This window comes from Neolamprologus brichardi, chromosome 7 (assembly GCF_056152115.1).
Source record: "Neolamprologus brichardi isolate AB-2024 chromosome 7, ASM5615211v1, whole genome shotgun sequence".
Taxonomy (NCBI): Eukaryota; Metazoa; Chordata; class Actinopteri; order Cichliformes; family Cichlidae; genus Neolamprologus; species Neolamprologus brichardi.
The window spans coordinates 61,739,935-61,753,514 of record NC_142110.1 but is presented as its reverse complement, the minus strand read 5'-3'; positions in this window follow the sequence as shown (position 1 = coordinate 61,753,514).

Below are 13,580 nucleotides of genomic sequence, written 5' to 3'. Positions count from 1 at the left end.
GAAGTAATTCTGGACTGTTGCACAAAACACAGCCTGACCTACAGTTCTCGCTGACATGAATTTAAAGTGAAAATGTAACTGGCTTTCAGCCTTATTCAGTTCTGTGGGAATTAAATGTCAACACCAAATAAAGGACTTTTGAAGTTTACTTAAGTCCAAATATACTGATGAAATATGTTGAGGATGGAATAGTTATTGTGGCTTGATTGAGGTTTATAAGTCACCGGCTAAATTATGTCATCAAGGAGAGCTAATAGGATTTGACTTGACTAAAAAAGTCACTGAAAAGCTTTAAATGTCAGTAGAAACATATATGCGGAGCCTGTTACATAAGAGCTGCAATAAAATATAACTACAGAACTTAACCTTAACAATTATTTAAACTGACAGCCTTAAAATTTTGGCTGAATTCCAGTACAGGAAGCATTCAACTCCAGTTGAATACAGGATAGGAGGTTTTCCCTGCAGCTAAGCTGACATGTTACTCCTGAGGTAGTAGGACAGGACAAGATATTTCTACTAAAACTCCTGTAATCGGGTTGACATGCTTTTAAAGCAATGTGAATAATACAGCAGCCACACAAGCGCCCCATCATACCGAGGAACTGGTGCAAATCCACGTCAGTTAATCAGGAGCATTTAAATCTTTATACACGCATCTGTACAAGAAAAGTGTGTAGATCACTGGCCATAAGTAGCAATCACAGGAAAATGTTAAATTAATCACAAAGTTAGAAAATCCTAAATAAAGTCACCTGTACAGAAGGTACACCTTACAAGTAGCAGGTTGGAAGCCCTTTTTGCCTTCGAAACGTCTTTAATTCTTCACAGTATATATTTGACCAGGTACTGGAACCAACCCTCTTAGATGATGGTTCATATTGGTATGATAGTATCACACAGCTGCTGAAGACTTGTCAGCTGCATGTCCAGGATGTCTCTCTGGTTCCATGCAGAGTGCCATCAAACCCCAAAGGTCTGATGGCACTCTGCTGGACTGAGATCTCTTGACAGTGGAGACCATTTGAGTATAGTGAACTCACTGTCAAGTTCAAGAACTTGTAACATGGCACATAATCCTGCTGGAAGCAGCCATGAGAATATTGGTACACTGTGGTCATGAAGGGATGGGCATGAGCAACAATATCCAGGTAAGCTGAAAGATTCATACAATGATTATTTGGTTCCAGGGGACCCAAAGCATAAGCAAATATGCAAATATGTGATGTCTTGTTAATGTAGCAGATATTTGACGTTTACACAGCACTGTTCTCGCATGAAAATATCTTAAAAGTTTATTTCGTGACCCAGAAAGAGTAATATTTCAAACTCTGCCACTCTGTGTTGCTCCGCCACTGCCTCGTTTGAGTTTTGGACAAAATGGATTCTGGGATATTGCATTTCATCATTTCGAGCTGATTGGAGACCAAAACGGCCAATCAGATTTTTTTGCATCCAGAATATGACGAGCATATGTTGAGGCGAACTGAAGAGGAGGACAGGGACAGGTGATGTCTCTCACGGAGTCCTTTAGTGCTGCTGGCAGGCAACGTGTTCAAATGGCACACAACTACAGGTTTTTTTATTTCTATTTGATAAACTCTGCATTATTAAGTGATAAGAACAAGTAATCTGAGGTCCTGTAATCATTATGACGCTATAATTTGAGATACAACAAATAAAATGAGTATTTGTACAAAGTATCGGTATCGGATCAGTATCGTCGATACCACCCTGAATATTACTTGGTATCGGATCGGAATGGAAATCAGTGGTATCGCACATCACTACTATCTATCGCCCATTTGCTAGGAGTAAGGGCGCCCTCCGTTTGCAAGGTGCGCCCGTTGCTTGCGGCACAGGGAGGAGAGGGCGGGGCATTCTCGGCTGGCAGGAGCAGCATCTAATAACCAACTCGCAAAATAAAGCAAAATAAAAACAAACCAACAAACACGAAAACACCAGACATTATGATACAGACTTATAATTTGCACCGATTTAAATTTAAATTTAAATTTAAATAGTTAAAAGTTGAACTGTGACTAAAACCACTGGTTTTTGTATTATATGATTTATTTATTACATTTTATGTGGAGTGAATAAATAAAAGTATATTTACGGTGGCCCCTAGAGACAAAGCACGTACAAACTTCAAAACATGTGAAAACTCAGAAGCACGTAAAAACTCCAAAACACGGACAAAACACAACAGAAGTGCTCCAGGATGCTAGGCGCAGTGTTGAGCTTTTGTTACCTAGTGGCTACACAAGCCAGCAAGTACCAACGACCGGATTTGGTGTGTGGTAGTAACAGGTAAATGAACATTTTTCTTTAAATTATTTGAATATATATGAGTGCTTGTGTATAAATACACAAACAATACACATATGCTAGATCACTCCCATTTAAGTGATCTAGGTAGCTCTGTTTTGGAAGTTCAGTTAACGCTAGAAATGTGTTTTGGAGTTTGTACGTGTTTTGTCTCTGGGGGCCACCACATATATATAAACATATATAAATAAAACCACTTTTTTTTACATTAGTAATTCCTTTTGTGCATATTTTATATTGCTTTATATTGTTAATAATAAATCAATTTAAGCAACAAAACAACCTGAAGAGCCGGTTCGGAGCCGAAAGAGCCGGTTCTCTAAAAAGAGCCAGAAATCCCATCACTACTATACGCGAAAAGTGAGCGTGAGAGCCCTCGGTGCGCCTGCTCGCTGCTGAAGTCAAAGTAAACTTTATTGTCATCTCCGCTACATACAGTCCAGTATATAGAGAGACGAGACGACGTGGCTCCAGTTACAGCAGTGCAAGTAAACAAACAATAAATATAAGAAGAGTAAGAAAATAAATATACACTTTAGGACCAGGGGTAAAGGGATCAATAACAATTTAAAATTTATAATTTACAGTTTGATGATTTAAAGTCTCACACACAACCTGTCGAAAGGGGGGGGAGACCTGCTGCTTCCAAATAGAGCACATTTCATTCATAATGTTGTAAATCCAAGCTCATTATGGATTCATGGTCTGACTCCTGGGTTGTGTGAAATCCCAGAAATACACCTTAGACGAAGTGAATCTGTGAACTAAGGTGTAGGTTTATTAGGTTATGTTGTGGTGATCCTCGGGTTGGGGATGGGTGTTCATACTGGAGTGCAAAATTAAAACCAAGATGGACAAGAAAAGTTCAAAGCCATCAGGTCCTCAGTTTAGAAAAACGAGAAAAGAGAAGGAGGAGAAACGAGCAAAAGAAACAGGTAAGCAGATTTGTTATTGGATAATGGGCAGGTCATCCTGAAACAATCAGAATAAGAATACTTTATTAACCCCTAACGAAATAATGTGGGTTACAGTTGTTCCAAGAAGAAATGGTAAAAATAGTAACAGTGACAGACTAAACAATACATTATGTTACAGATTTTAATATTAGTTAGTCATTGTCAATTGTTGATTTGTCCTGTTCTCATTGTATGACGAATTATGATGGTAGCCGTTTGCATACTATGCATACTCTCTCTCTCTTCATATGTGTGTGTGTGTTTCTCTGGTTCCAACAACAGTTTTATGTTAATGTACAATCCTTAATATGTTTTATGTGTGTGTGTGTGTGTGCTAGGACCGCCACTGCACACAGGTGCATCCCTGCAGTCCTCACAAAAGCTGAAAGCAGCACATTTCTCTCCTTAAATTCCTTTGCACTAGTCTTTAACTTGGAAGCCCTATCTAATTAAAATCACAACTTCAGGAAGATGAAAGGTTGAACAACACAAGTCCCTTGCCAGGATTGTGTAAATAATCCAAAACAAAGACATCATCTTTGCGTTTTCTGGTACCTTTTGCCTAAACACTGGAATTTAGTTTAAACCTGCAGGAAGAGACTGAGCTGAAGACAACGCAGAAGGCAGGATGTATCTACAATCCCTGGGTACAGTCTCTAAGTACTTCCTTCTGCCACCATCTGGGAGTAGATTTTACATCTAAAATCAGACTGTTCTCAGGCACACGCAGAATGAACTTTACTCTTCAGCTAAAAAAGTGATGAAAACGAAATTGCAAATTAAAATGACACAACCTTCTTATCTGACAAGAAAAAGGTAAATGTAAATATATATTTTTATGATGAGAATATGATTGCTGGCCGTTCAGCTCACTGTTCTATAAAGGTTTTACTTTACAGTGTGTTGCATTATAGTTTCTACCATGACGTCTTCTTACTTTTCCACTTGTTTTTAATCATATCGGTGCATCAACAGTCATTTGTAATTCCCAGAGAGGCAATCCAGGTGCTAGTTAAATCTGAGCTTAAATTGTAGATTTACAAGGATAGCTACATGACATCACCATAAACAGCATATAACAGATTGTGGTAGCCACTGTGGCATGACCTTTTATTTTGTTTACTCCTTTTACATAGGTTTTTTTGTTTTTTTGCCACAGCTTTAAATCCCATCTTCATCGTGAGATGGGGTTTGTGTGCCTTGATGAGATTTACATAACAACTTTTGTCCCAAGGACCATGAGATAATGTTGACAGTTTTGGGAGAGCTATCTGCTAATTGGTCCATCTGTATCATATTTCAGTGGGAAAAATTAAATGACTTCTGTGCACAAATACCGTAACAGTGATAAAAACTTTTCAGAGGTAGACCTGCTGGTGTGTTTCAGATTAATATAATGTTAAAATGATTAGTATAATATAACGTCTGACTGTTGGTATGATGTGCTTTTTATGAAATGCTGTGTCAGGTTTATGCCAGATATAACATGGCATAAACCTTCCAAAAAGCAAAAACTTTCTCTCCTCGGTCCACAGAATATTTTCCCCCAAAATCTTTGGGATCATCAAGATATTTTTGGGCAAATGTGAGACGAGCATTTGTGTTCTTTTTGGTCAGGAGTCCCTGTGGAAGTCATTTTTACCCTGCGTCTTTCTATCTGTTGAATCATGAACACTGACCTTAAATGAGACAAGTGAGGCCAGGAGTTCTTCAGATGTTGTTCTGGGTTCTTTTGTAATCTCCTGGATGAGTCACTGATGTGCTTCTGGAGTCATTTTAGAAGGCACTGTCATTTTCTCCATTAGTGTATACTGGCTCTCACTGTGGTTCACTGGAGTCCCAAAGTCTTTGCCTTGTAACCCTCTCTAGACTGATAGATATAAATGACTTTGTTTCTCAGCTGTTTCTTTAGATTGTTGAATGATAATTTGTTTTTTGATATCTTTAGCTTACTTCACTTAGGCCTGGGTGTAGCTAGTGAAATTGACCTTCACTTTCCAAAAAATGAATCACAGTTAATTCATGATTTAACCAGGGGGTGGAATTACTAAATTTCATGTAAGACCAGGTAGGCTTGGTTAGCTTTTTTCCCAATAATGAATAAAATCATAATTTAAAAAATGCATTTTGTATTTATTTGTTGTACAATTGACTAATATAAAAAAAAATTCTAATATTAAAGATTTAAGTTTAACAAATATGCAAAAAACTGAGAAATGAGGTAATAGGCAAATAGTTTAACATTGATATCTAGTAACAAAAGTAATATTACAGTTGTGTGAAAGAGCCAATCTATGGAAATCAACTTCAGTGCTTTGCCTTAACCCATATGTTTAATTTCAGTCAGAGAGCACACTGGTGCTGTCAGTGTGAGATAAAACGTGATACTCCATCTTAGATGGGAGACTTTATTGAGCCATACATTTTTAAATCAAATGGATAATTCCAAATTATAAATTCATCAGTTCATTTGTTAATGTTCTCATTTGGGAACATATAACATGATTTCCTAAAATGCCGGGATTTCTTTTGTTTCAGAATCATAACCTGTTGTTCGGTAACCTGCACTATTTTCTGCCTTGTTCTGGTGAAGTGCATTTCCCTCAGGATACTAAACACTGCTGAATCTTGTGTCATGTTTAGTCCTTTGAATGCAAGGGAGAATGACATTTTTTCCAGCTACTGAACAAACTCAATAAGTGAACAGCTGAGTAGACTGAATAACAAAAGGATACTGCAGTGCATGTAAACACACTCTTTCATACGTCTAGCCGACTGTGATAAACCATTGTAATGAAGACCAAGGCAGCCAACTATGTTTTACAGAAGAGTAAGAAATAGGAAATATAAGAGGATAAAAGTCATGATTTATTCATTGATGAAAGAAACCCTGTTATTTTATTTATGATGTCTTTAAATATAGCTCATGTGAATTAAATAAGTGATTGAGAATGGATGTTCCAACCTAGACTCTTGTGTTACACCCAGGCACTAGCATGATTGGAGTCATCTATTGTGTGCACACAAACACATCAATCACACATGCACACATTCAAAAACAGACATAAGTTACTGATGGGAGATACACTCCTGAGCCATGCGTCAGCTCTTTACTGGCTGATTCACAGCTCTAACTGGGGAAAAACTGCTACAAAATGTTATAATGATGTTACAATAAAGTTATAATTATGATAAGTGGTTACTGCTCTTTATGATTAAAAAGGCAATTTCTCATTGGGGAAAAAATGTGCAAGTTTTGGTCTGTAGGATTCAAATTATTATCAAAAGCAGGCTGGTGAAATGACATGCAGCTACACGTCACTGGGAGAATTGTCCTTTCACATTCATTTCGCAGTTCATTAAACCCAGTTTTGTGCTGAGCTGACATGTTAGTCTTTATATAGATGAGTGTTTTCAAATAAATTATTCACAAAAGCCAGAGGTCTTATTGTTTTCTTTTGTTTATTTTCAATTTTATTTATCATTATTGTGTTTTTTTACATTGTTAACATGATATATTATTGTGTTTGATCCTCCCGCAGGCCCACCACCCGCAGGAGGCGCCATAGGGGTCGGGTGCATTGTGTGCCGGGTGGCGGCCAGGAGCGGAGGCCCTGGCGGACTGACCCCCGGCTGCCAAGACTGGCAATAGGGACATGGAATGTCACCTCTCTGGTGGGGAAGGAGCCTGAGTTAGTGCGTGAGGTTGAGAGGTACCGGCTAGATATAGTCGGGCTCACCTCTACGCACGGCTTGGGCTCTGGAACCAGTCTCCTGGAGAGGGGCTGGACTCTGTCTCAGTCTGGAGTTGCCCCTGGTGAGAGGCGGCGGGCTGGGGTGGGTATTCTAATATCCCCTCGGCTTGCTGCCGGTACGTTGGGGTTTTTCCCGGTGGACGAGAGGGTTTGTTCCCTGCGCCTTAGGGTCGGGGAACGGGTCCTGACTGTCATCTGTGCTTATGCGCCGAGTGGCAGTTCGGAGTACCCAGCCTTCTTAGAGTCTCTGGGGGGGGTGCTGGAAGGTGCTCCACCTGGAGACTCTGTTGTCCTGCTGGGAGACTTCAATGCTCACGTGGGTAACGACAGCGAGACCTGGAGGGGCGTGATTGGGAGGAACGGCCTCCCTGATCTGAACCCGAGCGGTGCTTTGTTATTGGACTTCTGTGCTAATCACAGTTTGGCCATAACGAACACCTTGTTCGAACATAAGAGTGTCCATAAGTGCACGTGGCACCAGGACGCTCTAGGCCGTAGGTCGATGATCGATTTTGTAATCGTATCACCAGACCTGCGACCATATGTTCTGGACACTCGGGTAAAGAGAGGGGCTGAGCTGTCAACTGATCACCACCTGGTGGTGAGTTGGATCAGGTGGCGGGGGAGGACGCTGGACAGACCTGGTGCACCTAAACGCGTAGTGAGGGTGTGCTGGGAACGACTAGCAGAGGCCCCAGTCCGCGAGATCTTCAACGCACACCTCCGGCAGAGCTTCAACAGCATTCCGAGGGAGGCGGGGGACATTGAGTCCGAATGGACCATGTTCAGCGCCTCCATTGCCGAAGCTGCTGCATTGAGCTGCGGCCGCAAGGTGGTTGGTGCCTGTCGTGGTGGTAATCCCCGAACCAAATGGTGGACACCAGAGGTGAAGGGAGCCACCAGGCTGAAGAAGGAGTCCTATCGGGCTTGGTTAGCCTGTGGGACTCCAGAGGCAGCCGACAGGTATCGACAGGCCAAGCGGAATGCGGCTCGGGCAGTGGCTGAAGCAAAAACTCGGGTGTGGGAGGAGTTCGGAGAGGCCATGGAAAAAGACTTTCGGACTGCCTCGAAGAGGTTCTGGCAAACCGTCAGGCGTCTCAGGAGGGGAAAGCGGTGCTCTACCTGCACTGTGTATAGTGCTGGCGGAGCGCTGCTGACGTCGACTGAGAAAATTTTCAGGCGGTGGAAGGAATACTTCGAGGACCTCCTTAATCCCACTGACGCGTCTTCCAAGGAGGAAGCAGAGTCTGGGGATGAGGGGAATGACCTGCCAATTTCTGGGGGCGAGGTCACTGAGGCAGTTAAACAACTCCTTGGTGGCAGAGCCCCTGGTGTTGATGAGGTCCGCCCCGAGTTTCTGAAGGCTCTGGACGTTGTAGGGCTGTCTTGGCTGACACGCCTCTGCAATGTTGCGTGGAGATCAGGGGCAGTACCCGTGGATTGGCAGACCGGGGTGGTGGTCCCCATCTTTAAGAAGGGGGACCGGAGGGTGTGTTCCAACTACAGGGGGATCACACTCCTCAGCCTCCCCGGGAAAGTCTATGCCAGGGTGCTGGAAAGGAGAGTTCGTCCGCTAGTCGAACCTCTGATGCAGGAGGAACAATGCGGTTTTCGTCCTGGTCGCGGAACACTGGACCAGCTCTTCATCCTCTCGAGGATACTTGAGGGTGCATGGGAGTTTGCCCAACCAGTCTACATGTGTTTTGTGGACTTGGAGAAGGCATTCGACCGTGTCCCTCGGGGTGTCCTGTGGGAGGTGTTGCAGGAGTATGGGGTGTCTGGCCCATTGCTACGGGCCATTCGATCCCTATACAACCGTTGCAAGAGCTTGGTTCGCATTGCCGGCAATAAGTCGGACTCGTTCCCGGTGGGTGATGGGCTCCGCCAGGGCTGCCCTTTGTCACCGGTTCTGTTCATAATTTTTATGGACAGGATTTCTAGGCGCAGCCAAGTGGCGGAGGGCTTTCGCTTTGGTGGCCTCAGGATCTCATCTCTGATTTTTGCGGATGATGTGGTTCTGTTGGCTTCATCGGGTGAGGGCCTCCAGCTCGCACTGGAGCGGTTCACAGCCGAGTGTGAAGCAGCGGGAATGAGGATCAGCACCTCCAAATCTGAGGCCATGGTTCTCAGCCGGAAAAGGGTGGAGTGCCCACTCCGGGTCGGGGATGAGGTCCTGCCCCAAGTGGAGGAGTTCAAGTATCTCGGGGTCTTGTTCGCGAGTGATGGGAGAAGGGAGCCGGAGATCGACAGACGGATTGGGGCTGCAGCTGCAGTAATGCAGACGCTGCACCGGTCCGTCGTGGTGAAGAGGGAGCTGAGTGTAAAAGCGAAGCTCTCAATTTACCGGTCGATCTACGTCCCTACCCTCACCTATGGCCACGAGCTGTGGGTAGTGACCGAAAGGACGAGATCGCGGATACAAGCGGCGGAAATGAGCTTCCTCCGAAGGGTGGCTGGCATCTCCCTTAGAGATAGGGTGAGAAGTTCGGCCATCCGGGAGGGGCTCAGAGTAGAGCCGCTGCTGCTCCACATCGAAAGGAGCCAGTTGAGGTGGTTTGGGCATCTGGTAAGGATGCCCCCTGGGCGCCTCCTGGGTGAGGTGTTCCAGGCATGTCCCACCGGGAGGAGGCCCCGGGGCAGACCCAGGACACGCTGGAGAGATTATATCTCTCGGCTGGCCTGGGAACGCCTTGGTGTTCCCCCGGATGAGCTGGAGGAGGTGGCTGGGGAGAGGGAGGTCTGGGCCTCTTTGCTTAGGCTGCTGCCCCCGCGACCCGGCCCCGGATAAAGCGGATGAAGATGGATGGATGGATGGATGGATGGATTATTGTGTTTTTTTACATTGTTAACATGATATCGTAGTTGTAAAACAGCCGGGTGCACCCTGAACAGATTTCTTGTCTATGCAGGGTTAACATATCAGTATGTGCCAACTAGAGCAGGGCGATATGACCAAAAATATTTATCACGATATACATTTGAAAATTTGCAATAATGATATAACTGACGATATAATTGACACTAGACAAAATGCTTTACAACTCCACAACTTTATTAGTGCAAAAAACCCCATCAATGTATTTTCACTTAAACAAGCAGCTGTTTTTTATGTGCATTAAAGTTATATAAAAACGTAACAGTGCAAATTCCTTGCTGACAGTTTATCCAAAAGGCATTTCCAGTGGAAATTGGCCGACATGTCCTCAGCATAACCATGTATAATATCCACAAAACTTAAAAAGAGGTTATACACACACAATATGGTAATATTATGTTGAAGCACAGTACGTATCACTCCGCGAGGGGCCTGCCTACGATAGCCCTAATGCTCCGACAATCCATCACCGGCTTCTTAGCTTAGCAAAGTCATACTAAAACATTTGACAGATTTTCAACGACGGCCCGCTAGCATGCTCTACCAAAAATAGTGCTTTGTTGTGTATCTGATGGACGAAAGCTAAACCAGTTCCACACCACTGAAGTTGCAGCATTTTTACAAACCAATTCTTCTCATAAATGTCTCTCCTGAAAGTAATGTTCCCAACACCTGACACACATCTGTATGATAAATGTGGAGCTTCTCCTGTAACTGTAAATAAGTAAACTTTTGGCTTAAAAGATTTAAATCCAACTAACCATGCTAGAGCTCACTGATAAAGATGTTATAGGCTATATATAGACAAAAAACAATAAAAAAAAAAAACAAAAAAAAAAACAATATATATAACAATATATATATATATATTGTTGGGGTTATATATATATATATATATATATATATATATATATATATATATATATATATATATATATATATATATATATATATTGGTGTATATATATATTGTTGGGGGTTTTGGGGGGGAGGGGGGGGGTTGTTGTTGTTGTTGTTTTTTACTTTAGTCCATAAATTAGTCTAAAAATGTGTTTTTAATCAAAAGCAAAACTCAATCAATCAAAACTATAAATAATCTGTGAATAGAAAATACACGTGTTATCATTCCTTTTGACTGTTTCAGAGGTTCGTTTATTTTATATTTTTTTAGCTTTGTTTATTTTCAACTTTAGCTTTAGTTTTTTTGTTTCTACCAAATCCTTATTTGTAATATATGCAGCTCTTTAGCCGACGGTGAATTAAACTGTAGATTGAGTTGAAAAGTTTGACTACATTAAGGTTTTTCTTTTCATGCTCAGATTCTTGAGCATATTAAAGTCTAAAACTTTAAAGAGAGCCTTGCACTGAGCTATTGGCCCTAAAGCCACACGGCCAGGTTATCACATTCACATCCAGTGCCTTTGTGTCACTTTGCCATCTTTTTTTTTTTTTTTAATGAAATTAAAACACTCTGATGCATTTCTGATGAGGGTTTTGAGGGTGGTCCTAAATTTTTTATTTTTCAATATTTGAAGTCCACTAACTATAATTAGAGTACTGTCTGGTCATTCATATAGTCAGTATAGCTCAGAGGCAGCTGTTTCAAGTAATACAACTCTGGTGGACATGGACTGTGTCATTCATTACCAGAGGTTTTTTCTTGGAGTGTGTAAATGTGTAAAGTTGCAGTAGAACCAGAAAGATGGAAACACCATGTTCTGCATGTTCCTCTGCTTTGTCCCTGATTACCAGGCAGACCAACTGCCTGGTAATAAGCCATTAACTTGCTGTTGTCTTGTCTTTAGCACTATTGTGTGTGCTTAGGCAAGCCACTTAACACTCTCCAGTTCCACGAGCAAATCTCTGCACCACACATTGTACCACTACCTCATCACTTGCACTGTGCGCTTGGTGCCAAAGTTATGTGTCTGTAAATGGAGGCATAGCAGCCAAATTCCAAATTAACTGACCCTGGAGCAGACCCAGAGTATCTGCCGCTCCCAAGCACCAGAAGCTTTAAGAAAATCTGGACTTAGGAAGCTGCCAGAGAAACCATCTGTGTGCTGTGACTGCATAAGCTCCATCAGCTGTGCTGTCACCCTTATCGCTGCGCCTCCATCTTAGCTTCAATATTTGAAAACGAAATGAATGCAAAGAGTAAGTCCTCTTTATAAATTTTGTATTCATGAAGGCCAGACTATCTAATCATATATTTTGACTGCATCAGTAGAATCAAATTCCCTTAAATGTGATTAATATTAGCTTCTTAGATGGTACTCCTTTCACCTTTTGTAGATTCCAGTAAATTTGAGAAAGCAGAAGGAAACACATTAACAGCTACTGGCTTTAATAAGCATTTGAGTGTGAATGCATGTTCATCAGAGCAAATTAATGCATATGCTAGGCAGTGTCTTTTTTTGCTTTGTCACTATTTCTTTTATAAAGGCACTAGTTATTGTACTGTAGGTAATTCAATTCAATTCAATTTTATTCATACAGCGCCAAATCACAGCAACAGTCGCCTCAAGGTGCTTTATATTGTAAGGTAGATAATAATAATAAATAATAATAACTGAATAATACATACAGAGAAAAAAAACCAACAATCATATGACCCCCTATGAGCAAGCACTTTGGCGACAGTGGGAAGGAAAAACTCCCTTTTAACAGGAAGAAACCTCCGGCAGAACCAGGCTCAGGGAGGGGCGGAGCCATCTGCTGCGACCGGTTGGAGTGAGAGAAGGAAAACAGGAGGCATGCGATGGAAGAGAGAGAGATCAATGACAAGTATGATTGAATGCAGAGAGGTCTATTAACACATAGTGAGTGAGAACGGTGAGTGAAAAGGAAAAACTCAATGCATCATGGGAGTCCCCCAGCAGCCTTCACCTATTGCAGCATAACTAAGGGAGGATTCACGGTCACCTGATCCAGCTCTAACAATATACTTTAGCAAAAAAGAAAGTTTTAGCCTAATCTTAAAAGTAGAGATAGTGTCTGTCTCCCAAATCCAAACTGGAAGCTGGTTCCATAGAAGAGGGGCCTGAAAACTGAAGGCTCTCCCTCCCTCCCCTCCCAGCTTCACATCAAACTAATGAAAAATTATTGGTAGTTCGGAGAGAAAACAAATTTACCTTCATTTTAGCTTCAGTGTTGTTTTAAATAATTTATTATAATCTAGGCAGACATGTAAGTGTTTGGTAAGTTGCACATTTTTCTAATTTTGATATACCTTTATTATTATTGATATTGATATATGTTGCAGCTTTAAGGCAGGGATGACTCCGGGAGTTGCTTTCTCACTGCATATGCTTTATTTCACAATCAGATTGATGACAAAAACATACAGCAGCTCCTCTTCAACTCCTATCCCTTGGCTGCAGTGGAAAAAAAGAACGACTCCAATCCCCTTCAAGGAACATACCTGGAAAAGAGTTTTCCTGACACACCAATGGTGGGTTCAATGCCATCTTGTAAATATGAGTACTCTGGCAGAATAACAGTTCAAATGAAAAATGCACCAGAACAAACAAGCAAGAAAAAAAAGAAGTGTGGGGTACCTTTCAACCAATGAACAAAGTATAACAACTTGTACTTTTTTACATAACCCGACCCTGTCAATATGTGTATCTCTCACATATACCTTTATTAGTCCCACAAGGG